Source organism: Hyperolius riggenbachi, chromosome 5 (assembly GCF_040937935.1).
Source record: "Hyperolius riggenbachi isolate aHypRig1 chromosome 5, aHypRig1.pri, whole genome shotgun sequence".
NCBI classification, from domain to species: domain Eukaryota; kingdom Metazoa; phylum Chordata; class Amphibia; order Anura; family Hyperoliidae; genus Hyperolius; species Hyperolius riggenbachi.
In genome coordinates, this window is record NC_090650.1 from 410916107 (window position 1) to 410944005 (window position 27899).

General features: G+C 42.7%; 2 protein-coding genes across 2 annotated transcripts in view; one reads left to right on the top strand and one right to left on the bottom strand.

Annotated features, from left to right (window-relative positions):
* Positions 1 to 27899, bottom strand: part of TNFRSF11B (TNF receptor superfamily member 11b) — a 115541-nt gene that overhangs the window by 86098 nt on the left and 1544 nt on the right. Inside the window, exon 2 of the mRNA XM_068237954.1 lies at positions 3264 to 3381. The gene's annotated coding sequence lies outside the window, so the exon portion shown is untranslated. The remainder of the gene's footprint in view (positions 1 to 3263; positions 3382 to 27899) is intronic.
* The window catches only part of COLEC10 (collectin subfamily member 10), an 83288-nt gene continuing 72473 nt past the window's right edge, over positions 17085 to 27899 (top strand). The window contains exon 1 of the mRNA XM_068237955.1: positions 17085 to 17168. The gene's annotated coding sequence lies outside the window, so the exon portion shown is untranslated. The remainder of the gene's footprint in view (positions 17169 to 27899) is intronic.

A 27899-nucleotide genomic window follows, 5' to 3' on the forward strand; every position in this document is an offset into this window, starting at 1 on the left:
AAAGCTGTTTGCTGTAGTTTTTGGACAAGTTTGTGCTTTAAGTAGAACAATCAGATGTAATAACAGAGTATTGGATACTGAAATATGCACAGTGTCATCTCTGTGGCTGGAAATACACTTCAAGCGTTCCTTCAGAGCATTGCTTTAAATGTTGGCAGCGTATCTGCGTGTTTTTCAATGGAACACACAGTCAAGAAAACACTTGTTTAAAATGCCCATGCAAGTTTGAGTACATAAACTTTGAATGCGTTTCTTTAAAGGGGAACTTCAGCCTAAACAAACATACTGTCATTAAGTTACATTAGTTATGTTAATTAGAATAGATAGGTAATATAATCTCTTACCCACCCCGTTTTAAAAGAACAGGCAAATGTTTGTGATTCATGGGGGCTGCCATCTTTGTCATGGGGGCAGCCATCTTTTTGGTTGAAAGGAGGTGACAGGGAGCAGGAAACACAGTACCAACTGTCCTGTGTCCTGATCACCCCTCCCAGCTGCATGTGGTAGGCTTCAAATGTCAAATTCAAAATGTAAAAAAAAAAAAAATATGTGTCAAAACAGCAGAACGAGAACATCAACATCAGAAATCCCATCCTGCTTTGCACAGAATTAGGGGAAAAATGCCCTGGCAGTTTTTTTTCTGTGCAGCTAAAAATAAGGCTTGTATAAGAGAAAAAAAGTTCTGATGCTGTGAAACAGTTAAAGAAACACCAGGCCTTTCCAGTGCTGCCGAGTCAATTTTTAGTCTGGAGGTTCACTTTAATTATCGCTGGGGAAAGAACAACACTAGCACTCTACCACCACCCGCTGGACAGTGTGCAGAATGCAAGCATTGATGCCTTATACCGCATTGTCTTTGCTATACTATCATTAGTTGCTGGTGTATCAGTCAACACAATTATGGTAGACTGTATAGAGTGCATCCATTCACATCACTACTTGCTCCATCCTCGCTTACACTGTCTAACTTTTTCTTATAAACACATGCAAAACAAACCCAAATACCATACGCATGCTGCAACCTTAAAGGACAACTGTAGTGAGAGGGATATGGAGGCTGCCATATTTTTTTCCTTTTAAGCAATACCAGTTGCATGTCTCTCCTGCTGACCCTCTGCCTCTAATACTTTTAGCCATAGACCCTGAACAAGCATGCAGCAGATCTGGTGTTTCTGACATTATTGTCAGATCGTACTAGATTAGCTGCATGCTTGTTTCAGGTGTGTGATTCAGACACTACTGCAGCTAAATAGTGCAGCAGGGCTGCCAGGCAACTGGTATTGTTTAGAAAAAAATAAATATGGCAGCTATTATATTTTTCTCACTTCAGTTGTACTTTAGAGAGGCACTACAGTAATATATAGTATAGTAGAATGCAGTAAATTATCCAGGATACCCATTTTTACATTAAATATCGGGGTTTCAGCTTTAGAAACACTTCCTATAGCTATATATTGCTGTATATTGGTATGTGGCCCCGCCCACCTTCCACTGAGGCTTAGCCTAGGCTGTTTATTATGCGGAATTCTCCCCAACAGAGCATTCTGAGAGATCAGCGATATTACTTAAATGGAAGAGCTTTTTTTTTTTTTACTCAGTGCTGAAGCCTTTACTAATTTTAAAAATCAAATGTGAAACTTTTTCAGTCATAAACATACTTTTATAAAACACTAAAAAAAAATCTGTATTTTCTGCAAACATTTATTTTTGACAGTAGTACCTAGTAAACACATTTTCAAATAAAGATTAAAAAACAAAAATGTGTTTCATGGAAACCAGTCCGTCATACTTTATGGACATGTAAAGTACACTGTGTCAGGTGTCGGGGGGGGGGCGGGGGGGGGGGGCGGGGGTAGGACATTTTACATTGTGGGGACAGCATGGGGGGGGGGGCGGCGGCGAGGCCGATGTGGTGTTATTATTCCCGAGAGATTTCATGCTGAAATTGATTGAAAATTGGCCTGTGGTGCATCGCATGGGCAGGCCACAGATTCTCTCTGATCAGATTTCATCAAAAAGAGATCTGTCTCTTGGTCGATCTGCCCAAACATCTTCTGATATATGGTCACCTACATCCCAGTTATAACAGAGAAAAAGAGACAAAAACACCACGACGCTCATTCCATCATGAAACTCTTCCATAAATTCAACAACAAACTCTACAACTTGGACGATCACCAGGCGTCACCAAAAGACATTAGATCCTTCATTGCTAAGACAACTCTGCTTCGCTTCATAGTGGAGTAAACAGAGAATGTCAATTTCCCACTGAGAATAGAGGACTTCTTGGCAGCAGTCAAGTTGTCTCTTGCGGGAAAGGCACCACACCCCAAAGCAATTTGGCAAATCTACTCATGCAGGCCTTTAATAGCTTAGGACATGACAACCCAGATCCAAAACCATAGGAAAACCTACAGACCATAATTGCCCTAATAACAAAACCAGACAAAGACCACACAGGCTATGCCAGTTACCCTTCCCTCTCTCTGCTAAATCTGGAGGTCAGGTATTTTTTTTAGTAAACTTCTGGCTAGCAGGTAACCAGATGACTCTAGCAAATGTAGTTAGCTGGGGACCAGCTGGTTTTCTTCCATCTTAGGAGGCCAGAAAAAACACGCTAAAAATCCTATGGTCAAAACCCGCTATAAACAAGGCCAACGTTTAAAGAAAGCCTCTGATAACCCAACCGGCCAAAGCAGAAAAGACTTTTTACATAATCAGGTATCAGAGAAAATTGCCTTTTCATAATTCTATTGTACCAATCTTTCTGCTGTACCAATTTTTCTATTGCACTAAATTTTTATGGATGAACTTGATGGAGTGCTGTCTTTTTTTTCAACTAGTCTAACTCTGTAGCTATGTAATTTGTAAGGAAGCATGAAGGTATCAAAGCCCTTCACAAAACATCATACATTAAACTCAGAATAAATTTACCCCATCAGAAGAGATCCAGGGATTTGTTCTCTCTCCGATACTAAATAATCATGGAACATAAGGTGCAGGCATTCCAGAAAAAAAGCCCCATTTGGGCAGAAAAAGATGTCTATTGCTGCTACTTGGAGGTCAACCTCTCTTAGTCTTGACAACGTTAGGAATAGGTTGGTGCTGCTAACCATGTACTTTGACAAGACAATATGAAAGCAATGAAGGATGATAAATTGCCCCAGTTGAAAAAGACTTTGTTTCTCTATTACAAATTAACTATCTAGCTACTGACCCGCTGGTTCCTCTTTCTACCATATGAGTGCAAGACAATCTTGTACCTGCAATCCCTCTATGGATAGTCCTCCCCTCTTCTTTCTCTTTTACTTCTTCTGTGTTCTTCTCTACCGCCCTTTGGCTTCTTGTCTTCCAGGAGGTTGGGACAGCACCCAAAATCTCCTTTTGAGCATAGAGTAAAGGCTTTTGGTTAAAGCGGACCCACACCAAACATTTTTTAATTCAAAATATTTTGCTGTACCATTCTGACACATACAAAGATAAATAAACACTCCTTCAAGCCTATGAGCATTTCAGTGCATGCTTTTCACCCTTCTCTTTTCATAACTAGGGTTATACAGGTGGCAGCCATTGCTTCAGAGCTTAGGAGGTTTTAAATCATGGGTGTGTTTGTCATCAGCTACCCTCCCTCACAGGGGCGTCGTCTATGTGAAATCTCTTACAAGCTGAGATCACCTCCCGGTGACATCATCAGTAGCAGCCTGTGTTTTTTATCTCCTCCACCAGTCTACCAGTTTCTGTCCTGGCAATATGAAAGGAAGGGAGGGGTTCCTCCAATAAATGTAAAATATTTTATATTTGTCATCATGCAGCTGAAAAAGGGCTGCTATTTATTATTATAATTTAGAAAATAGATTTTATTTCTGAAATCTTGTATTTTTAATTTGGGTCCACTTTAAGCCTCCTGCAAATAGTGCCATTTCCTCTCCAATTTGAGATGTGTTTTAATATAGCAGGTTCTTGATACTGTTATAGTCCACGGCTGATTATATATATGCCAAAAATAAGAGATTCTGACTCTTGGTCATCACAGTAGTAGGGCAAATTCCAGGTGACCAAGGATTGTTAGTTTCCTAGTAAAAGTGTATTTTATCTCCCATATCTATCTACACTCCTATCATCATTATGATTATACTTGGATTTTTAATGGTACTTTTCATTATGTCAGAATAATTTATGTAACCCACTCCTGAGCTCATAAAAGAGTACCACCAATAACTTTAATCGCGGACTGTTATTCAAAAATCAATCCAACTGTAGAAAATATCACAGAAATCACAGCCCTGTGCTCAAAAATTGTATCAATGCTTAAAGAGAATCTGTATTGTTAAAATCACAGAAAAGTAAACATACCAGTGCGTTAGGGGACATCTATTACCCTCTGTCACAATTTCGCTGCTCCCCGCCGCATTAAAAGTGGTTAAAAACAGTTTTAAAAAGTTTGTTTATAAACAAACAAAATGGCCACCAAAACAGGAAGTAGGTTGATGTACAGTATGTCCACACATAGAAAATACATCCATACACAAGCAGGCTGTATACAGCCTTCCTTTTTAATCTCAAGAGATCATTTGTGTGTTTCTTTCCCCCTGCAGCTATCTTCCACTGAAGTGTTAGGCTGTTTCTTCCTGCAGAGTGCAGACAGCTCTGCCTGTATGTAATTCCTCAGTATGTGAAAGCCCAGCCAGCTCAGAGGAGGATTTATCCAGCTTGTAAAAGATAATAGAGCAGAGAGAAGCTGTACTAATCTAAATAACACACAGGCAGTGTGCATAGAGGGGCCTGGAGGGGGGAGATGCATCACAGAACCACAACACTGAAGAACTTGGCAGCCTTCCAGACACAGGCCGACAAGTCTGACAGGAGAGAGATAAGTTGATTTATTACAGAGATGGTGATAGTAGAAAGTGCTGCAGTAAGCCAGAACACATTAGAATAGATTTTGGAACTTGTAGGATGGAAGAAAACCGGATGAAATTTTTGTTACGGAGTCTCTTTAAAAAGGACGGTTGCAATGCAAATTTTATGCAAATGTATTTAAAAACTATTAAAACACTGACTGCTGAGGAGCGCTGCAGATTGAATGGCTCACCAAACACCCCATTAACCTACCGCATACACACTGCCAGTACCGGCCTTTGATTGCATTGTGGGATTGTATATGTGGGAGATCACTATGCGTGGTTGGGTCTATAGACTGAGGGTTTCTTCTTTGAAACTTTTAAGGCTAGCTGATAAATGGTATCATCCTGATTCAAAACTTGCCTTAAAGAGAATCAGAGGCGGGTATTTTAAATCTTAAGAGGACACAGAGGCAAGTTCTGTGCATATTTCACATGCCTCTGTGTCTCGCTATTGCCTCCTCTAGTCCCCCCGGGGTCTGCTGTGCCCCCCTTTAAAAAACGCCAGGGTAGCATCACTTTCCTTATTGCTATCCTTCTATTTACCTTCGGCATGTCATTCAATCCGCGCTCCACTGCCTCTGTCCCCGCCGCTGCCCACCTCCGTGAGCTTCCTCCAATCGGAAGCTAAGCTGCGACCCAAGAAGTACCTCCCAGGTCGCGGCTCAGCTTCCAATTGGAGGAAGCTCGCGGAGAAGGGCAGAGGCAGGGACAGAGGTGGGGGAGCGTGGATTGAATGACATGCCAAAGGTAAATAGAGAGCTAGCGATAAGGAGATTGTCGCTACCCTGGCGCTTTTTTAATGAAGGGGGACTAGAGGCAGCAATACAGAGACACACAGGCATGTTCTGTGCGCAATCACTGTGCGCAATGATATAATGAATTGGTTGTGTAGTACGGATAATTAGTAGAAGGTAAGAAGCAAAGAAAATATTCTCATATTTTTATTTTCAGTTATATTATCTTTTTTATATCATTGCATCATTCTCTAATATTTTCGGTTTACACACTACTCAGCATTCTAAATGATTTTACAGAGCAGCAGTAAACTTTTGAACCATTCTCTGCAGAGAAAAGAAAATACAGTGGCTGACAGTTGAAATAATAAGCTTCATAAGACAGAGCTCTCTGCGACTTTGAAAGTCATGGAGCTCAATGGCTTTTTTGAATAGATAATAACTGGAGTTTCTTAACTTCTCCTGTACTGGAAACAATATTAGACTCATGTCTCTGCTCCTAATGTTTAATTTATTAGCTGTATTACACATACAAATCATTATATCATAATTTTTTTTTTCACTTCAGTGTCTCTTTAAGATTTAAAATACCTGCCTCGAGTTCTCTTTAAAGTGGACCTAAACTCAAAACTTCCTCTCTGCTCTAAAAGATAAGATAAGAAAAAAATTGTCTTTGTTACAGCCAACAGAACTCCTACTGAGATTCTGCAGTGTAGTAACTTCCTGGTTTCATGGGAGAACAGAAATGGTTAACCTCCTGTGTTTACAGATAACCTGTGTAATGCCTGGGGGTTACACTTTCTGACTACCCAGAGCAACAAGACTGGTAGCTAAATAATGGAAGAGGCTACACAGGTTTCCCAGAGCAACTGCAGCTCTGAGCTTCCGATATCGCTACACATAAGACACAATGGCAGCGCAGTGCGATGTTGCGCTGCCTATGGTCTGAGTAACCAGACAAAGAACAAACAGACAGACTGACTGACTGACTGTTGCCCAGGGCGGGTGCCCTCTGAGCCTCTGGCTATGTAACAAAACAGATACAAGAAAGACAGACGGAATGCTTGCAAGACTTAGCGCTGCCCTAGCGATAGCAAGACAGGACTATAGATTGGAGCGTAACTAGTAGCAACTGCAGCTCACAGTCACGTCCACAGAAGCAGAGCAAGCAGGTTAACAACCAGGCACCAGCAAGCATCCACACAGGCAAGACTACAGGAAAGAACGTAACTAATTGCAACCGCAGCCTATAGTTACGTTCCCAGAAACTAAAGTAGCAGGAATACTACCAGTCACTAACGTGGTGATATATTGGTAGGTGAACAGAGGCGCCAGAAGGATAAAAGTACATAAAAAATTTTTTAAAAATTGCTGGGAGGAAGTGGTGGACTCGCCTCCGTTAAAGCAGACACCAAGGACTGTAAATATATAGATATACACATTTATTGAAAATACCCCAAAGATGCAACGCGTTTTGCGGGCACAGCCCACTTCTTCAGGCAATAAGCAGGGGATAAACAACAGCAATTCAGTTATAGCAAGCAGAGCACCTCTGTGAACGTGCCCAGCAGACCAGTGTACTGACCTCTATGTCGGGCAGAGTCTGAAATGGGAGGCAGACTTTTATGCCGGCATCAGCCAATGGATGCAGGTATGCGAATTTCCACACAGCTGAATGGTAATCATTCAATCCTGAGCTGGCTTGATTACCATTTACTAACTGAAAGACTATCATAACAAATACATGTAGTACTATGCAACAACCTGCATGTAGGAAATCCAGGGCTATCTGGCTGCAGTTCAACTGCAGCAAACCATAGGAGGAATCCTGACAGCATCCTGAACTGCTCTGAACTGCAGAGTGATTGCAAATGACAATAAGACTCACTGCGAAAATGTGCAACCGAATGCAAGCAGACAAGTCAGAACTGCCCAGTTGCAGCTCCACTGCAAGCGACAGAACATGCTACAGGAGAGATCCTGACAACCTGTCTGAACAGCACAAACCTCGGCACAGATGAGACTGTGGTGACAGATCAAATTACTGTGGCTCATTATTTCCAGATAAGTGAGAATTAAACAGGCTGTTATCTCTAAATACACACAGAGTGGGTTACTCTATGTTTTCCTTTTCTCCTGTGGAAGAGTTTGAGTCCTCTTTATGTGATGGGTAACGTGGTACAATACGCTACCTAAGTGCAATAAAGAGACTGGTTCACATTGGCAAATAAAGGAAGAAGTATACATTAAAAGTGTACTGTGGACCTCAACAGGTATAGAAAATAAGCAAAGTATTGTATACTGTATTCAGACCACACTATCTGATTCAACACTACAAGAAAGTTTTCCTAATAAGATAAAGTTTGTGTATGAGGAGGTTTAACAGTCAATAAAACTTAACCTTCATTATTGTACATTAAAAAGAGACAGAGAGATACATTATTTAATGATTGCTTGTAATGATCTGCTCAGCTGTCTGCACAGGCAGACAGCTTTTTGACCATTCTTTAGGTCTGAGTGTTGCAGGTCTCTGGAAAAGAGACCTGTCTTCACTCTGCAAGTTGCAGAGTTGCTCTGCTGGTGAGGAATTTGCATCCACTTGTCATGCAAATTGCTTAGCTGCTTCCTGTGATGGCTTGCAGTATAAATGCCATTTCTTCCCAGAATTCCCTGCTGGTCATGATGGTTTGTTTCTGCTAACTTGCCTGGAGTCTCAGCACTCTGCTCATTGTTGGCTATTATTGCTATCTTAGAGTAGATACCCTTTGGGAGTGCTCCTTGCATTCCTGTGTAGTGCAGTCAGGATTGTGTATATTTGTACTGCCTATTCTGTTGTGTCTTGTTCTTGCGATTGTGCGGTTGCCAGCAGTTGGCGGTAGCGAATCGTTCTGTCTGTTTGGATCGCACTCGCTCTTGCGGAAGAGCAGTGGACCCTTTTCAGTTCTGTTCCCGTGTACGGATTGCACTCACTCTTGCGGAAGAGCAGTGGATCCAATCTGACTTGTTCCTGTTGTCTGTTTGTCTGGAGCGAACGCTTGCGGTTGCCTGAGGTAAGGCAGCCGATTAGCAAGCTTTTCTGTTGTTTGTTTGTTTGTGTTTCTAGGTTCATTTGATAGTTAGGGTTGGCGTGTTTTGTCTCTGTTGCGCTTCTTGTGCGGAGACTGCGCCATTAACGTATTTTGTCGCTGTTGCGCTTTTCGTGAGGCGATCACGTTTAGATAGCGCGTTTATTATTTTCCTTGTCGTTTTGATCATTATTGTTTACTGTGTCTTTCTTACTACGTCTATGCTCTGTCTTTACTCAGTCTTGTGTCGCTGTTAGCAATCGTCATTCGTGCGATTGCTTTCCCACTTGGTTTTTGCTGTTGTGTGTTCGCCGTCGCCTTGTGGCGACTAGATTGGTGGACATGCATGCATTCTATCTCTGTGCTTATTCAGTCTTGTGTCGCTGTTAGCAATCGACATTTCTTGCCATTGCTTTCCCACTTGATCTTCATTGTTGTGTGTTCACCGTCACCGGGTGGCGACTGGATTGGTGGACATACATACATTCTGTCTCTGTGCTCGCTCTCTTTCACTAGGGGCTATCTTGCCCTGTATTGCTTCCTCTTGTACAATTCCTGTCTGGCGTCTGTGGCAGTGCAGAGGCTTTATTCCTCTGTACTCCACAGCTTCATCTGCCGGTGGGAATTCTCCCTCTACAGGTGCATTGCACCACAGCTGGGTTCCGTTATTCAGACGTTTGTGGAGTATTTCCGTAGTGTCGGCGCACATCTTGTGCGCTGACCACGGAGATATTCCGCAATAGTTACTTTATGACCAGCCAAACCGAAATTCCCAGTGTAGAGGGAATTTCCGATTTGTACGATTTTGTCAAATATGGTTCTTGTACCTTTAAGAGGTTTAAAAAACTAGACTCTGAAACCAAAGAGAACTTCCTGTCTGAATGTGTAAGATTCTTTCTGAATCCTACCTTTCAAATTACTGATCCGTCCACATGGGCTCTCCAATTGGCTTGTGTTCTATTGCAGGGGGATCTGTTTTTGTGGGCTTATGAGGTTTTAAAAAATCATTCCTGGAATGATAATCCTTATCAGTTCCTTACATTGATTTTTTCCCATTGGTTTAAACTGCCTTGTTTGCCATCTGTGATTGAGGAGTGCGTACCTGCTAATCAGTCAGCTGTTCTGGCCCTTCCATGCAAAGCCATTCAGTGTGACAATCAGTGTAATGTTCCTGTATCTACAGCTACTGAATATGAAATCTCTGAGTGTGTGAACATTGACCTTGTGCAATCTGAACCTATACATGTTCCTCTTACTGCTTTGGTTACTTAGCATATGCAGGAGGAATGCATTGACAGCTCTTTTGCATTTAAACAGTAGCTGTACAAAGCTGCTAAAAAGGGAGAGTTTAAACAACGCAAATATCTGTGTGAAACACTTCCTTTGAATGTTGTCAATGGAATTGTTCAATCTGTGTCTAGAAAAGCTTCCCAGCTAGAAAATCCGTTGCCCATAGCAAAAGCATATGTGGATCCGGTGATAGGCAGAATTATTCAGTATATTAAAGGAGTGAAAAAATCTATGCATGTTCCTGATTCCAACCCGTATGAGTGTTATCTTGATACAGGGTTGTTTGAGCCTCCATTTGCTCTGAGGGAGATTGGGGCTTTGATTGAGGAGTTCAAGATTGATTGGAAGGCATTTTGCGATTTTTACATCGCAAAAAGCGAAGAGATTCTTAATGCTTGTGTTGATTCTGTGTACACTTTGATTGAATCTGATGAGTGTGACGAATGTTTTGTGAATCCGGTGATTTGTGTGTGGCAGACAATTTTGAATGAATTGCACACACACCAACCAATTGACTCCAATAAAGAGACACCATTATCAGATTATTGTTCCTGCCTTTCTGGTGAGTTTAGACACTGTGCGATCTGAAATGAATGGGTGTACTACTGTGGTTGACACCTGTGTGAATTCTGAAAGATTTTCTCCTGCTTGTGTTGAGTTTGAATCTGTGCGATCTAGTGCCTGGTTCTCAGGCGTTCCTGCAGATTGTGATCAACATGAATGTGTCAGTCTTGTCAAGGATATGTGGGATCCCTTGTCATTGAAAAACAGATCTTTTTCTCCCAGTAGTTCTTTAAGATCTTCCATCTATGATCCTGCTATGGGGGAAATTCTTAAACTATGAAACCTCAAGAGTAATGTTAATATGACTGGTAAAATTCCTCATGTTGTTGTCGCTACTTCTTCTGCAAATAAACCTATGTCTCACTCTGTTCACACCGTTGAAAGCTCGTTGCCAGATGAAAATTGTTCCAATGTTTCTGTCTTGAACACCTTGCAGGTTGGGCCTCAGATTGCGGAAGCTTGCACTTTAGAAGCTTCAGTTTCACAACCAAAAACGATCTTAGATGTGCAAAATTTGCGTTCTGACTCCTCAGATTCGACATTGTTAGCCAAGTCTAAGGGTGAGACAGCGCTTTGGTTGTGCGAATTTGATACTGAGGGATCTTTGCTTGGTCCAGAGAATATTTCTGTGAGCCTACCCTGTACCATGAATAAATCTATGTTGTCCACTCGCATTGACATTTGTGAGTCCCTTTCTTGCTCTGAAGAAAGTACTGACTTCCCACCATGTACTCTGGATGAGTCAATGTTACTTTGCAGGAAATCTCCTGCAGGGGGGGCCAGAGGCTCGTCTAGGTATTACAACTAGTCTCATCTGTTTTTCTGCCATTTCAGAATTGCAGTCGGGTTTGACTGCTATGAAGGATTCTGCCTACAGTGGAACTAGACTCAGGGAGCCAGTGTTGATTCCACTAGATATTCCTGTGCCTCCTGGTCATGAAGATGAAATTCAGTCCCAGTGTATGGTAAAACCATCCCTGGGACATCTGCCCTGTTCGCGGAATGTATTTGATGTTCGACCCTGTAACATGGATAGTTCAGAATCCTTGATTACTTTGTCAGAAAACTTGGTGCTCCTGAGATTTTGTTTGATGTTTTGGAGGTCTCCGAGTTCCTCCCAAAGGGTGCAGAACTTTTGGGAGATGCCTCCTGCCCCGCAGGGCTGTCTGAGGTATTGCCAACTTCAGTGGGCATTGCTGTTATACTGACTACTTTTGCAGCTCTTGTAGAGCTCCAGTCATGCGTGGTCAATGATGACTTTTGGTTAGATACTATTACAGTCACAGAGACTCTTAAGTCTGAGTCCAAGTCTTCTTTTGAAAGACCAGTACTTGTGACCACTACTCGTGATGATTATCTGCCCAGTCCTGGTTTTGGTCTTGTCGTGACGGACTCTGAGGTTGGCAGTTCCTCGACATGTCCTGAGGTTTCTCTTGTGCTAGTGTACCCCGATGAGCTCAGTGAGCCAGAATGCCCAAGTGTGTCTCAGTTACCAGCATGCACAGATGCTTCCTTGGTGGAGACATGGTCTGATATTGCCTGCCTGCCTGCAAGCCTAGAAGTGGTCCCTGAAAACCCTGATCTTGATGATTGTCCTGGTAATCCTGAATCCGGAATTGTCATAGGTTCCATAGGGGTTCTTGATAGTTCTCCATGTGAGCCTGCTGAGCATTCTGGCCTCTTGGGATCTCTGCAGAGCTTCAAAGTGTTCTGGGAGATTCTGGGAGAAATGTTTCTTGGTACTCTGGATGGGATCAACAGTGGCTTCTCTGTTGAAAGGGACACTTCGAATAGGTATTGTGGCAGGTTTGTTATTTTTGGACGGTCCCTGGAAGGTGGTGGGTATTGCTCGGAGAGTTTCGATGGGTTCTTCTCTGGCACTCGCGGTTCTGATGGGTGTTTCACTGAGACTTGTAGTACTGATGGGCATGTTTAAGTAGGTCCTGCTTCCGATGAGTTTAGTTTCGGGAGGATTGACTCTGGAATTGGGCCTTGTCGGGCTGCACCGGCCTTTATGAGTGTTCAGTCAGACTGTTTTGTTGGAAATATCAGTTTTGAGGGATGACTGGAATCCGTCCCCAGGGGAATGACTATTCTTTAGGTCTGAGTGTTGCAGGTCTCTGGAAAAGAGACCTGTCTTCACTCTGCAAGTTGTAGAGTTGCTCTGCTGGTGAGGAATTTGCATCCACTTGTCATGCAAATTGCTTAGCTGCTTCCTGTGATGGCTTGCAGTATAAATGCCATTTCTTCCCAGAATTCCCTGCTGGTCATGATGGTTTGTTTCTGCTAACTTGCCTGGAGTCTCAGCCCCTCTGCTCATTGTTGGCTATTATTGCTAGCTTAGAGTAGATACCCTTTGGGAGTGCTCCTTGCATTCCTGTGTAATGCAGTCAGGATTGTGTATATTTGTACTACCTACTCTGTTGTGTCTTGTTCTTACGATTGCACGGTCGCCAGCAGTTGGCAGTAGCGAGTCGTTCTGTCTGTTTGGATCACACTCGCTCTTGCGGAAGAGGAGTGGACCCTTTTCAGTTCTGTTCCCGTGTACGGATCGCACTCGCTCTTGCGGAAGAGTAGTGGATCCTATCTGTCCTATTCCTGTGTACAAATCGCACTCGCTCTTGCGGAAGAGCAGTGGATTATTTCAGTCCTGCTCTAGTGTACGGATCGCACTCGCTCTTGCGGAAGAGCAGTGGATCCAATCTGACTTGTTCCTGTTGTCTGTTTGTCTGGAGCAAACGCTTGCGGTTGCCTGAGGTAAGGCAGCCGATTAGCAAGCGTTTCTGTTGTTTGTTTGTGTTTCTAGGTTCATTTGATAGTTAGGGTTGGCGTGTTTTGTCTCTGTTGCGCTTCTCGTGCGGAGACCGCGCCATTAACGTGTTTTGTCGCTGTTGCGCTTTTCGTGCGGATCTTTACCGCACTGCTGCAAAAGGGTTTTATTTCTGTATGAAGCTTGCTACCCCAACCAGCAGATGGAGCTGTAGATTAAACTCACATTTATTTTGTATAGTAAATAGTTTTTTTTTTCTAATTGAAATATACATTTTTTAAAGATAAGCCTAATAAGTAAATAAAACAAGAATGGAAAAATTGTACATCCCCTCTGATCCAGCTGCACAGTAACTCTTCAGGAGTGCCTGATATAAATTAAGATGTAATATAACACAAAAAACGAAGATCCAGTTTAGAACTGGAATTTCTGGAGGGGAAGGAGGGATATGGTTTGCAGATGGAAGATTTTTACGCTTGTTTTTCTGATTATAGTTTTACATTGACGTCAATAGTAGGAAAATTATTTTTCAACCTCTAAGGGAAACTTAACAGCTCTAGGATCAAATTCACACAATATTACAGAATGTCTAGAGGGACATTGGGAGCTTTTGTCATGACAGCAGAAAGGAAAAAGGAAATTAAAGATATTCTGGGTTGATTCGTAGATTCAGAAACTCTTCATTACTGGTGTCATGTCTTTCTGATTGTTTATTTTAAGTTAATAATTTACTGAGTTTAGTTTATTTACAGTAGACTTTTACTACTCAATGGCTTCAATTCATCAAAGGGTGTTCGATAACAAAATTCCAGTCCTTAAAATACCGCATTCGGTATTTTACACTTCACTGTGCTAATTCATCAATATTTTCCCATGTGTGGTAGAGGTTCGTTAAGTTACCGAAGTACTACGGCTTCAGTTCATCAAAGGCTGTTAGATAACAGCAGAGTGGTGCAGAGCAGCTTGGAATGTCCCTGTGTTGTTACAAGCTGATAACAATAGAAGGCATCCAGACATCCCTTTACATGTAAACGTGTGTTATATCTACTGTTACTTATACTGCCTCTGCTGCTCTGAATCTGTCCATCAGTGTTTCTTAACATTTTACTTCTTTGCCACAACGTAGATAAACTTCCTGGAGACATTACAAATGCCATGCTTGGTGATTTCACCACTTGCATCTTTGCATATTTAAACAGGGACTCAAAGGGTTACACCACCGTTCTCTCTGCTCACTGCCTGGGGGGTCTGGAAGCTTGTGGGGAGAAGCCTGTGTGACCTATCAGCGGCACTTGCAGGAGAACAGGGGCTGTTTCTATTGGCTGCCTGCTCCTGTTAATCATGAAAACATTCACACAGAAGGCTTTCGAAGCCTGTAAGGACAGGGGAGAGCTGGAGATAAACACCGAATGTGCTAGCGAATGTGGTAACCTTGATGAATTAACATTTACTGACATTTGCTGACATGTGTTGAGCACAATTCGGTAATTTATCTCATTGCTCTGTCATTTCAGCTTCTCATTCGGTAACAGCTTTGATGAATTAACATTTTCTTAAGTGCTCTGTTAACTCAGCTGTTTTCAGCATTACCGAATGCGGTAATGCTTGATGAATTGAAGCCAATGTGGTCTGAAACTCTGACATAACATTCAATAAAAATGTGTTTTTCTAGTTTTTATTATTCATACAGTTATCATATTTGCTTTTGTGCACAAATAATATTGTCTGTTTACAAATTACAAGTTTCCAAAATGTAGTTTATCGTACCCTTAAAGCTGCCATTGCATTTTATTCCAACTGCTTTTTATTATATATTAAAATCTTCTAATGAATTGTTCTGAACTGTGTGTGTGCCTGAATCAGAGACAGCTTGCCGTGGAGTCTTTTTACTTGTTACACACAATGTATCAACATTGGAATGTAAACAAGGATACTGTTATCTCCAGTTTAGATGCGGATTTGAAGATGAATAGCAGGACAAAGTGCTTTGTTTAACCATTTCAGTTATGTTTTGCTACAATTTTTTTTCTGGGATAGTAGCTTTAATGCTGGGAATACACGGTAAGATAGTTTCTTATCAATCGAGCCGCTGATGGCTCGATTGATAATTTCCGACAGGTCCGATCAGCGAGGCGCTCGATTCACTGCTCGATACCCGCGGGTCGACAATGGGAAGCAAACGAGCGGAAGATAAGGAGTGCCCACGGGAACGAGCGGGGATCGATCCAGGCGCCGGCGGGGATGAGCGGGGATGCGCCGGGATAGAGCCAGCGGCTCGATCCGGCGCAACTATCTAACCATGTATTTCCAGCATAAAGCTGTGAAGAATCTTTTAGAGCATAGTAGAAATGCTGGCTTTAAGACCACTTTAAAACTTCATGAAATTATTCAGGATACCCACTTTTACTGTAATGTTTTCCTGGTTTCAGCATCAGAAACACTTCCAATATATATTGCTAAATATTGAATGTAGCTCCGCCCTCCCAGTGATGCTAGGCTGATTAGCTATGCGGAATTCTCCCTCCACACACTACACATAGATTTTTCATACTGAAATCTACTGAAAATCTATCAGTTTTCAAGTGCAATGCTATGGTCCATTGATCTACCACCACTCCTCCGCTGCCTCCTATCGATCGAGATTTTCCCTTTCGTTCCATTGAAAATTTAGATTGGTTTTCGATTGCAGAAAATCAGTGCTGTGCTATAGATTCAACAGAAAAAATCAGCATGTGTATGGCCAGCTTTACTACAGTAAAAGGAAGAAAAACACCTTCCAGCAAGTCAAACACACACAAACATTTCACTGTCAGAAAAAACTGAAGAAAAGGAAAATGTTTTCAATAAGCAATTCCTAGAACTGATATAACCTGGGTGATGCTCATATTTAAAGCAGAATTGTCAGCCATAAAATCAAATTCCATTTATACACTGCTCTGTGTTTATTATGCAGTCTAAATGCAGTCTGCAGTGCAATCATTCCAATATAATCATAAATGTTTCTGCTGTAAGGAATCTTATCTCAGTCAGCCTGGCTCTATTTGGTACATTGCCGAAGAGAGGGAAGATTGTTATCTCCCCTCCCACATTCCTCCTCCTCACTGATTAGCTGAGGGCAGTTCAGTGTGGCAGGCTGAGGCTGAGAAGGGAAATACACCTTATCCCTCTGCAGAAGCTGTTGAAATATGATCTATGCTGTGCTCACAGGTTTTTTACAAAGCAAGCTAGATATGAGATGTATAAGGGAGAAAATGACATCAAGATTGGCTTCATTCAGAGGCAGTAAAGATGGAAAATGCCTGGAACAGTTCTTTTTATTTACTATATAAAATGCACTAAAATCAAAAAGTGGACAGCACAATACATATGTTTTATGTAAGTAGAACAAGTATATATCTATATATCTAGTATTAAGATTTTTTTTATTCCTGTGATAGTATGACTGACCCTGCTGCTTTAATGCTTTTTTAAATTATTCTTTAATAACATTATATATATATATATATATATATAGAAAAAAAACATGGAGCCATGATTTGTATTTATAGTGTTTTTTGTTTTTTTTTAAATGAAAGTCAAATCGTGCTTTAAAGAAAAAAAAATATATGTGTGTCTCCGGCCGGGATGGTTGGAAAAACGGCCGTACGAATGTTTTGAGAAGTTGTTTTACTTTCTTTCTACTTAAACTTCAAAGAATACTTTGCTGGCGCTGCCAAATAATCTGTGCTTGTGTAAGACGGGCCGGTCAGAGGAATGAAAGGGGCTCTTCTCCCAGCGCCTGGCAGAGGAAGAGGAGTCGATGCTGCCGAGGAGAGGCTGAAGCTAGCGGTGGACTGGGAAGGTAAGGATGATATGGAGCTAATCAAATTCAGATTGAATGTAAGTTATAAGCTTTGACCATCTTTATACTTAGAGTGGGATCATACTCCCAAAACAAAAATTTCAGTTACTACTCTTAGTTACAGAAAAAGGGATTTGAAAGGATTCCCAAGCCTTTCCTGTGTCTAAAAACATTTATTTTTTACTGCAGAAAGCAGTACAAGATTGCTTATCTCTGACTTATCGGCTGAAGCTCTCTGAGGCATGTGTCTTCACTCTGCCCCCTTACTCCTTTTCTGCTCAAGTGACTCAGCTGTTGCCAAGACGATGTGTCAGTTTGGGAGAGCGAGAGGGAGAGGCAGACAGGCAGCAATGATGACATTTGCCTTTTCTCATGACCGGAGATAAGGAAGCTTCTACTGCTCTCTGAGTGAAAATACATGTTTTTACACACAGGGCATATTTGGGAAACCTTCAAATCTTTTTTGTAATTAAGAATAGATACTGAAATGTTAGTTTTGGGATTATTATACCACTTTAACATGGACCTGAACTCTTGCACAGCACAGAAGGAAAATATAGAGAAAGCAACCCTGCATGTATTTAGAGAGTTTAGCCTGTCTAATTCCCCCTCATCTGAGGCTAATCACAAGTGTAAATTGATCTCTCAGCTGTGTCAGCTCAGAGATCTCAGCAGTCTTGGCAGAGCAGCTAATTTGTAAACACAGGATGCTGCTAACCCTATGTCTGGTTCCTTGAAAGCAGGAAGTAGACACACTGCAGATTCATTGCAGGATTTCTATCAGCTGTAACAAAGAAACATTTTTCTTTAAATTTTATTATGCTGTTGCTTTTCTTTTAGAGCAGAGAAGAAGTTCTGAGTTCAGGTCCGCTTTAAACACAAAATACACTGTTATGGTTCTGATCCAGTTCGGTATAATGCCTGAAGAAACGTAACATCTCCAAAGCTTACAGTGGTGTCAGACTTGCTGTTGTTGCAGTGCAATGCATGATGGGAGCTGAATATCTGGAGAGCTGTGGGTGGTACCTTATGAGCGAGCGCTCTGCCATACCCACCCAGATGCCACTGCTGTGACTGTGTGTGCAAAAAAACCTGTAAATTAATCCCAAATTCAGGAGCTCCCTTGATAGCTCACAGTGCCTTCTTCTCAGTGACATTATATACAATTAAAGGAAACACAAGCAGAAAATAAACTGGTGAGATAAACAACTGTATCTATCCTCCTCCTAAAAATTACTTTTTTAGATTTCCCACAGTTATATTTTATATTTAGGTCTACTTTTTAAGTTTTTACTGTTTCATTGTCTCTGCTCAGTGACATACACATGCATTGAAACATGACAGAGCTAAAATCAATGAACTATTGACCCTTTTTATCTCTTTCCTGCTTTCAGAAGCCATTTTCTGCTAGGAAAGAGTTTTATGGTTGTAATACCTTTAGTAAGGGTTGCTTAAGAGTACCTACATATGAGGGCCCCATGAAAGTTTTGCTATGGGGCCCCCTGATCTCTACTTACGCCACTGTGGTTAGGTTAGGCCAGTGATCTGCAAACTTGGCTCTCCAGCTGTTACGGAACTACAAGTCCCACAATGCATTGCGGGAGTCTGACAACCACAGTCATGATTCATGAAGGCAAATGCATTGTGGGACTTGTAGTTCCTTAACAGCTGGAGAGCCAACTTTGCAGATCACTGGGTTAGGCTATAGTCCGACCTGGACAGAAACTATCACTTGCATAGCTGATGTTTAACTCTTTCAGGCAGAGAAAGAAAAAAAGGAGCACAGCATAATTGTTTGTGTGCTTGGCACTGTACATGCATATGTCTATCTCATCATGTCATGTGTCACCCCCTGCATCCTTTAAGTGGTCATGTGACCAGACCAAGTAGCTGTTTAATTATAACTGAAATGTTTTGCAATAGAATAGGGACATGTCAACATACATAAATGTTTATTCCCCCTCTAAATGTTACAGAAATAACGCAATACTCTGATGAGTAATGTAATATATTTGTATACTTCAGAAAAGGGAAGTTTATAATGTAATAAAACATGTTTAAATGTTATTATGGTCCACAGATCACAAAGATCAAAGTAATCACACATTAATATATACTTTAACCCTTTCCATTCCTTTATCGGGACCACCCACGTCCTCTCTAGGTGCTGGGGAGGGCGTGGGTGATCCTGAAAAAGGATCAGATCCAGGGCTCCGGAAGCTCTTTGTAGTGCAACAGGGCAAGGGCGTGGCCTGGCATCAGTTGTGGGGGTGGGGCCAGCAGCAGCTTATGCGCTGTATTTCTGCCCCTTTGCACAAGCTTCAGTTAACTGCGCAGGCGTGGAGGTATGCGTGCAGGTGCAGTACAGCCTTGCTTGTGCTTGAAGATGAGCGTGGCCCCAATCAGATTACCAACAAGCCCTGTGGGTAATATCTGCTGCAATAGGGGAAGCTTTGGCCAGAGGGAGCCGTGGCCCTCTTCTTAGATAAGCCAAAACAAAACAGTACCAAGCGCTAGGCAGTACTCTGGATTGTATTAACCCTAATAGGGGAGCCTCACAGTGGTAGCTATATCCACAATACCCCCCAAAAAAATCCACTGAAGTCTCAAAAAACAATCTCCTATTTATTGATAAATGCATACAAATCCCCCACTGTCCCCACTAAAAAGAGCAGCCTATATTGCACCACATACACAGCCGGCATGTGTCACACAGACTGCACGCATCACACATACCCACACAAACCGTCCTTGTAACTCCCGGGAGTGATGAAAACACCAATAACAATCCTTTGATCAAGGAGTCTGGTGAGAAGTGTGATTCGAGAATGGCTCTTCATGGGATACTGGAACCACTGTAGCAACATTCAGTATCGTACATCCAATGTGTATGTGGTGCAATACATCATAGGCTGCTCTTTTTAGTGGGGACAGTGGTGGATTTGTATGCATTTATCAATAAATAGAGATTGTTTTTTGAGACTTCAGTGGATCTTCTTAGATAAGCAGTACCAGTTCAAGATACAATTGGGCCCCAGGGGAAAGAGTAGACCTAGGGCCCCTACTCCCCCCCCCCCCCCCACAGCAGCAAAAATAACCCTGCCCCCCCACCCACACACACCAAATGTAACGCTGCTGGACCCCCCCCTTGTGCTGCCAAACACCTCCTTCCCCTATTCCCGATCACCTCCCTCAACTCTACTGTGCTCTCTGGGCCCCTATATGATTGCATTGTGTCCCGGCACACTGTTCCTCCATCCGTGCTTCCCATCTTCATCCTACTGCCGGCCCCTACCTGGTGACCTGGCACATTATTGCGTAATGACATATGACAGGTCATAAAGAAGAGGCAAACAGCGGGGGTGAAGATGAGGAGCATGGACAGAGCAGCATGCCGGGACAGGTAAGTTGCAATGCTGATCATGCAGGGGCCCAAGGAGCACAGTAGAGTTGAGGGAGGCAATCAGGGATGGGGGGGGGTCCTTTTCCTCAAAGATAGCGCTGTCCCTGTAGGTAATTACTGTATTTTTGGGACTATAAGACTCATTTTTTCTCCGCCAAAAGTGAAGAAAAAAGTCACTGGGTCTTATAGTCCAAATGCAGGAAGGTCCTGACTTGTGAACGCTGCCAATACCAACCTCCAACCCACTGCAATGCCGGGGACTCCCTGTACTGTGCTCATGCAGAGGAGGACACAGGGGGATAGAGGAGGACACAAGGAGGACAGAGGCAGACACAAGGGGGACACACAGAGGACAGAGGATGACACAAGGGGGACAGAGGAAGACACAGGTAGACAGAAGGGTACAAAGGGTGCATGATGTACAAAGGGAGCATAATCCACAATATGCCTCTTCACCGTGTATACATGAAGTTCAGTATATATATTTTTTTCTCTGGTTTTTGTCCTCTTAACCTAGATGTGTCTTATGGTCAGGAGCGTCTTATACGCTGAAAAATACGGGTATGTTATTTAGTACCCAAGCTTTGGCTCAGGTAAACTTTAAGGAAAGTCTGTTTCAGGCAGTCTGCAGGGAATCACAGAACATGCAAGCTATCCAAATATTTTTTTTTTGTTTTGTTTTAATACTCTAATTCCCTATAAACTAAAGAAGCCTCACCCACAGCTCTTTTTGTGCCTTGGCACTGTAGCAAGGGCTTATGGGAGCTCAGTCTGGGCAGGAGGAGGAGGTTACTAGCCACTGATTTCAGAGGGAGGAGGAGAGGGGATTGAATTTACACACAGGCAAGCTGATAGCATCTCCAGCCCTCAGCCTGTGGCAATGTGACAAAGAACATGGCTGCTCTCATTGTATCACAGGAATAAATAATCATAAACTTTAGAAGCTGTTTGCAGCTAGATATGCTGTGTAAACTATCTAAACTTTAGATAAGATATATAGACAAGTTACTTGTTATAGTTAGTTTTTCATCTCGGATCCGCTTTAACCAATACTAATATAGTTGCCACAGTGGGGAGAATCCTGTTTTTCCCTATCTATAGAGTTTCTGCATATATGTGGGTGTGGTTGGGAAGGGTGACATAAGTTGTCTGGCCTGGAGCACCACATTAGGTCAGAAACAGCCCTGCCAGATACCACAGAACACCTTCAGAGGTCTTGTTGAGTCCAGGCTTTGACCCGGTTGAGGCTGTTGGTTTGAATTATTATTTGTGTTTGTTTTCGTTGCTGTTGTTGCTGGAGCTGAAGATCACAAGAAAGGGCTTCACATTTTCCCTAGTGGAGAAAGAATAAGCGTATTGAGTGGACGCTGGACAGCGGTTATGCAACGTTTCCCGAGTCTGGAGACAGTAAACACGTGGATGGTCAGCCAGCACTTTCATCTTTATTTAGCACAGTTTTGAAGGGAGTTCCCTCCGGTGGTCACTAAAAATTGTTCTGGTTTCTCCTGACCACCCGATGACTGAGTGTAAAAAGAGCTTAAAGAGGAACTACGGCAAAAATAACGTAAAGAACAAAAATTGTCTTTTTCTTTCTTTACAATTTTATTATCAAAGGTGGCGAAATCTTTAGTATTGACAGGTGATTTGCCGAAATGTTTGTTTACTAAGAGTTCTATGCAGCTGGAAAAGGCTATTATTTCCCACAATGCAACAAGGTGCAGGAAACTGTCAGGTGCAGGAGACACCCCCCTCCCAATGATCTATTAGAGAAAAGGTAAATATTAATTGTGGGAAACGGGAAATCAGCTACCAATTGGGATGAAGTTAATTGGTGTGTTAAAGTTCCTCTTTAACCCCATTCGATCCTCTACCTACCAGCATGAATGAAAGAGGAGCAAAGATTAGATTCATGTAATTTCCCCCTAATTTTGTGCTGGTTTTAGCGGTAAATAGCAAAGACCCAATACATGCTATTGTCACGAAAATTGCTACATATGTTAAGAAGAACATTGGGTACAAGGCAAAAAAAAACAATTTTTAAAAAATACTTTGTGGTTTTTAAGAAAATCGATTTTAAAAGTGCAAAGAAAAAATGTTTTTTAAAGAGAATCTGTATTGTTAAAATCGCACAAAAGTAAACATACCAGTGCGTTAGGGGACATCTCCTATTACCCTCTGTCACAATTTCGCCGCTCCTCGCCGCATTAAAAGTGGTTAAAAACTGTTTTAAAAAGTTTGTTTATAAACAAACAAAATGGCCACCAAAACAGGAAGTAGGTTGATGTACAGTATGTCCACACATAGAAAATACATCCATGCACAAGCAGGCTGTATACAGCCCTCCTTTTGAATCTCAAGAGATCATTTGTGTGTTTCTTTCCCCCTGTTCTCATGCACTGAAGTTTCAGGCTGCTTGTTTCTTCCTGCAAACAGCTTTGCCCTTGTTTGTAATTCTTCAGTATGTGAAAGCCCAGCCAGCTCAGAGGACGATTTATCCAGCTTGTAAAAGATAAGAGAGAAGAGAGAAGCTGCCCTAATCTAAATATACACAGGCAGTGTGCATAGAGGGGCCTGGAAGGGGGAGTTCATAGCAGAACCACAACACTGAAGAACTTGGCAGCCTTCCAGACACAGGCCGACAAGTCTGACAGGGGAAAGATACATTGATTTATTACAGAGACTGTGATAGTAGAAAGTGCTGCAGTAAGCTAGAACACATTAGAATAGCTTTTGGAACTTGTAGGATGATAAAAAACAGGATGCAATTTTTGTTACAGGGTCTCTTTAAATTCAGAAACATGACAGTTTAGAAACCATTTTACATTGCATTATTAAAATTGATTTTCTTAAAAACTACAAGGTCTTTTTGAAAAATTTTTTTGACTTGCACCTACTATTCTCCCTAACATATGTAGCAATTTTGGTGGCAAAAATATGGGGCAGTAGTATGGGGGGTTTGCTATTGACCACTAAAGTCGGCAATAAATTGCGTGAAAATCCAGCAAAAATTTACGTGAAAATGTATGCGAAATGACGAATGACGACAATTACAGACATAATTAATTACAATATTTTCCTGAAATTTTGTATTACGATTTCGCATTGTAATTGCGATTTAGGTGCAAAATTACATCTATGCGAAATTTGTGTTCATCACCAGCGAAGATTTATTCTTCAGACATAATGGTCTCAATTCACTACGCTTTATCAAACACTTTATCAAACGTTTGATAATTTACCTCATGGATAAAATCCTACACCTTAGTGAATTCAAAATTAGATTTTACCCATGAGGTAAATTATCAAACGTTTGATAAAGTGTTTGATAAAGCTTAGTGAATTGAGGCCAATGTGGTGTGGTTTTTGCTATACATGTGATGTCTTTGGTCTTTGTCATAGTGAAACTTTCTATGCTTTGTCAGCACACCTGTCTCCGCACATCACCACAGTGTGGCTGCCTGTGTAGATGCGTCGCTCTGTGTGGAAAATAGGTCATCATAAGAACTAGACACAAGAGTGCCTCTGCACGCTGAGGAAAGCCTTACAAACCCGATAATACTGTATAGGCATGCTCAAATAGCGACTTCACATGAAATCCGAATAGGTGTTATTCAGATTTCATCCTGCTAATTACATCACCTGTGCGGGTGGGCGAGGGGGGTCATCTTACCCATGAGACGTCTTCTTCGTTCCGTCCCTCGGCACCTCCCACGATGCTGTGAGAAAACGCGGAAAAGCCGCCGCATAGGCCTACATCTGCCAGTATGGTTGAACGCAGAGAAACCCCTGCATGCCCTGATAGCGGTGCGGCTGGTTCCGCGTCCAGCGCGGCGGGTGGTACGCAACACATGTCTTGTGTGGCTGGGACTGATAGTCCACACAGGTTCAGAAGGACGCGCGCGCGCTCTGAGAGGCAGAACTTTTATGACAGCCAGAAGGGAGTCAGCTGACCAAGCCGGTCAGCTGACGATTCAACCAGTTCCCATTGGTCCAGCACTTAGGGGAGGCACTGGAGAGCGCTGTTCTATATATACCGGGTGCTGGTCATTCGCTGGTTGTCTGCCGTTGCGATCACTACGTGGAAGCACTCAGACCTTATTGTCAGAATCTGTGTTACCATTCTGTTATACTTCAGACTAGTTCCAGGGTGTTGATGATCAATGACCTCACACCCAAGATTAGGGACTTGTGTTACCATTATGTTATACTTCAGACTAGTTCCAGGGTGTTGATGATCACGGACCTCACACCCAAGACTAGGGAATTGTGTTATCATTCTGTTATATGTCAGACTAGTTCCAGGGTGTTGATGATCACGGAGCTCACACCCAAGACTAGGCATTGTTTATTATCTGTTATGACTTTCTGCTTTCCTGACCACTCTTCTGTTCACTATTTGGTACTTCGCTATATCTGATACTCTGTTGCCAAACCCTGCTTGCCTTTGGATTACCAAATCAGCCTTCTGTCTTTGTACTGTGTATGTCCGTGTGTTGCCGACCTGGCTTGCCCGACCTTGAAAACTATCTCCTCAGTTAAGAGATAGTTCACAGATCAGTCAGTGACATCCTCCTATTGGTGTCACTCACGCTCTGGTCCTTTCCTCTCCCAGTCTGACTCCTCCCTGCGGGAGATTCTCAGGCTGCTGAAAGGTACTCATTCTCTAGTGCAGTATTCCTTACTGCCTTTAGGCCCCGTTCACACTGCACGCGTTTCCAGCCGCGTTTTGGAAACGCGTGCAGGTGGCCGAAACGCACGACATCAGACATTGCATAGAGTGCAATGTCTGATGTTCACACTGCATGCGTTCCGGACCTGTGCGGTCCGGGAACGCATGCTGCCCGCATTTTTTGCCAAAACGCATGGCTGTCCCATTCACTTTTCAGTGATGGGATCAGCCACGCAACGCATACAAACGCGGATGGCGTGCGTTCGTACGCGTTGCGTTCCGCGTGCGTGCCCGTCCGCGTTTGTAATGTGAACGGGGCCTTATACCTGTCCTCCTGATATCGTTCTCAAAGTATTACTGTTGCACCAAACACTCATATCACTCAGGTGTCCAGAGGTTAGTAATACCGTTTATCTGATTATCGGTGATACTGCAGATCATCAATAATCAGGTATATATCTGTATTTTTGGTGATACTGCAGATCACCAATAATCAGACCCTCTCTGTGTTACACCGATCGTTACAGATGCGTTCCAATTCGGCGTCATGTGATTACAATACAAACACTTCCTCCATTCGGGTTGGAGGAGGAAGTGCATAGTCACGTGACGGCGGATTGGAACGCATCGTGGGAGGCGCCGAGGGACGGAACGAAGAAGACGTCTCATGGGTAAGATGAACCCCCCCTCGCCCACCTGCACGGGTGATGTAATTAGCAGGATGAAATCCAAATAACACCTATTTAAATTTCCTCCAAAGTCGGTATTTGAGCATCCCTAATGCTGTATGTTCAACAGATGCATTTTTGCAAGAGAACCTGTGATGACAGAAAAGTGACCCTTTTAGACAAGATAGGAAGAGATAGAGGAGAAGAAAAAGTGTCCAGTCCAGTCTTCATTGCAGTTTATACTCATTATAACGCGTGTGTTATGCAACTGATCACTGTGAACCCAGCGGGTAATAAACAAACAATGTACACAACATTCTCAGTGGATCCAGAACAGCTCTGCAGGGAGTGCATATGCAGAGTACAGTACTACTGTGTAACGTCATTTGTAGTCAGTGGTGTAGAGACCGTGGTCGCAGTGGTCCCTTGCAACTGGGCCCATGCTCCTGGGGGGGCCGTTTGTCCTCCCCACATTGCCCTTCTGCAGGCCTAGCACCAAGCTAGCATTTCCCGGTGCATGTAGACCGGCTGAGCGGGTAATTACGATATTACGTTGCCGGGATCCATGTGCCGCATGTACTTACTTCCTGGTCCTGAATTCCATCTCATAGTAGAAGCGCCCCTTAGGGCGACTACGACACCCCTACCCCACTAACAATCACCTGACACGTGGCACCACATTGCACAAAATCACAAACATATGACCCTGCGGCAGAGTGCGCTGATGGTGTCATATGCACAGCCCTGCCCCGCCCCCCCCCCCCCCCCTTCCCACAGGCCCTGCCACCCCTTGCCCAGTTACGTACTCCTAGCTGGACAGGAAGTACGTACACCCTGCTGGACAGGAAGTATGTCACTAGGATTCTCGGGTTTCCCTGTTGCATTCCCGTTGTTCTGCACTTGCGCCATACAGCCTCCACCAACATTTTTAAAAAAAAAGCGTCACCCATTGACTTGCATTACTTCCACCGCCTCTGCGTCACTGCAAAAGTTGGCCGGTGATGCACTGTTGACTTTGTGGCAGCGGATCAAACACTCTCAACTGGGTACGTGTGCTAGGCCCCATTGCCTTGCGTTGCCTTGCGTTTCCCTGCAATAAAACAGTGGTTTTAAATGCAAGAGTAAAAGGGGACTGAGTGTAGGTTAGCATCAACCAGGCCCCTGGTCACTTTCCAGGCCCTAGGCAACTGCCTAGGTTTGCCTTGAGGATGATCGGGCTCTGCATATTGAATTAACATAATATTTAGGTCTAAATCATTCTAAAAAGTAATCCACTGTAGATAATGCATTTCTTAAAATTATCTTAAAAAAGCAGAAGTTTAGTGAATAAAACTGTGAATCATTTTCACACAGAGTAACCTACTTATATGATGCAATGTATTTATCCTGCACATATATAGAAGTGGCACAAGAGAACAGGTCCCTTTATGATGTCAGCGTCTATGTGGAAGCTGGTATTTAGGTATCGCTATGCGTCACGACATAAACACATAGGGTTTCTTGGCTGGATGAGTCAATGTTCCGAAGCGCGTGGGAACTGCTGCCCTTTGATCGCTATTTATGTGAAGTCAGATGCTTTCTAGTTAAATGACTAAGCAGGCCTACACACAGCACAAGCTATTTACAACAACATAAATGATATAGGACAAAGATTACTACAGACCAGGATATACAGCGAACAGTCCCCAACCTCTGATCTTCTAGACCACAAAAACAAATGACCTACCGTAGGTGACTGGCGATATTTACACTTCAATGAATGGAAACTGATGAGATAGGCAATTGTATCTATAGTCCTTATGCTAAATAGGGCCTTTCAGGAACCAGTTACCAAATTGTCTTATTTTGGTTTAGAGGGTTACAAATACAGCTTTAAAGGACCACTATTGAGAAAATAAAAAAACGTAAAATGCATGCGTATGCATACATATTATTATTTAATATTTACCGGTATATAGCGCTGAGCCGCTGACACCTCCACAGTGCTGTAC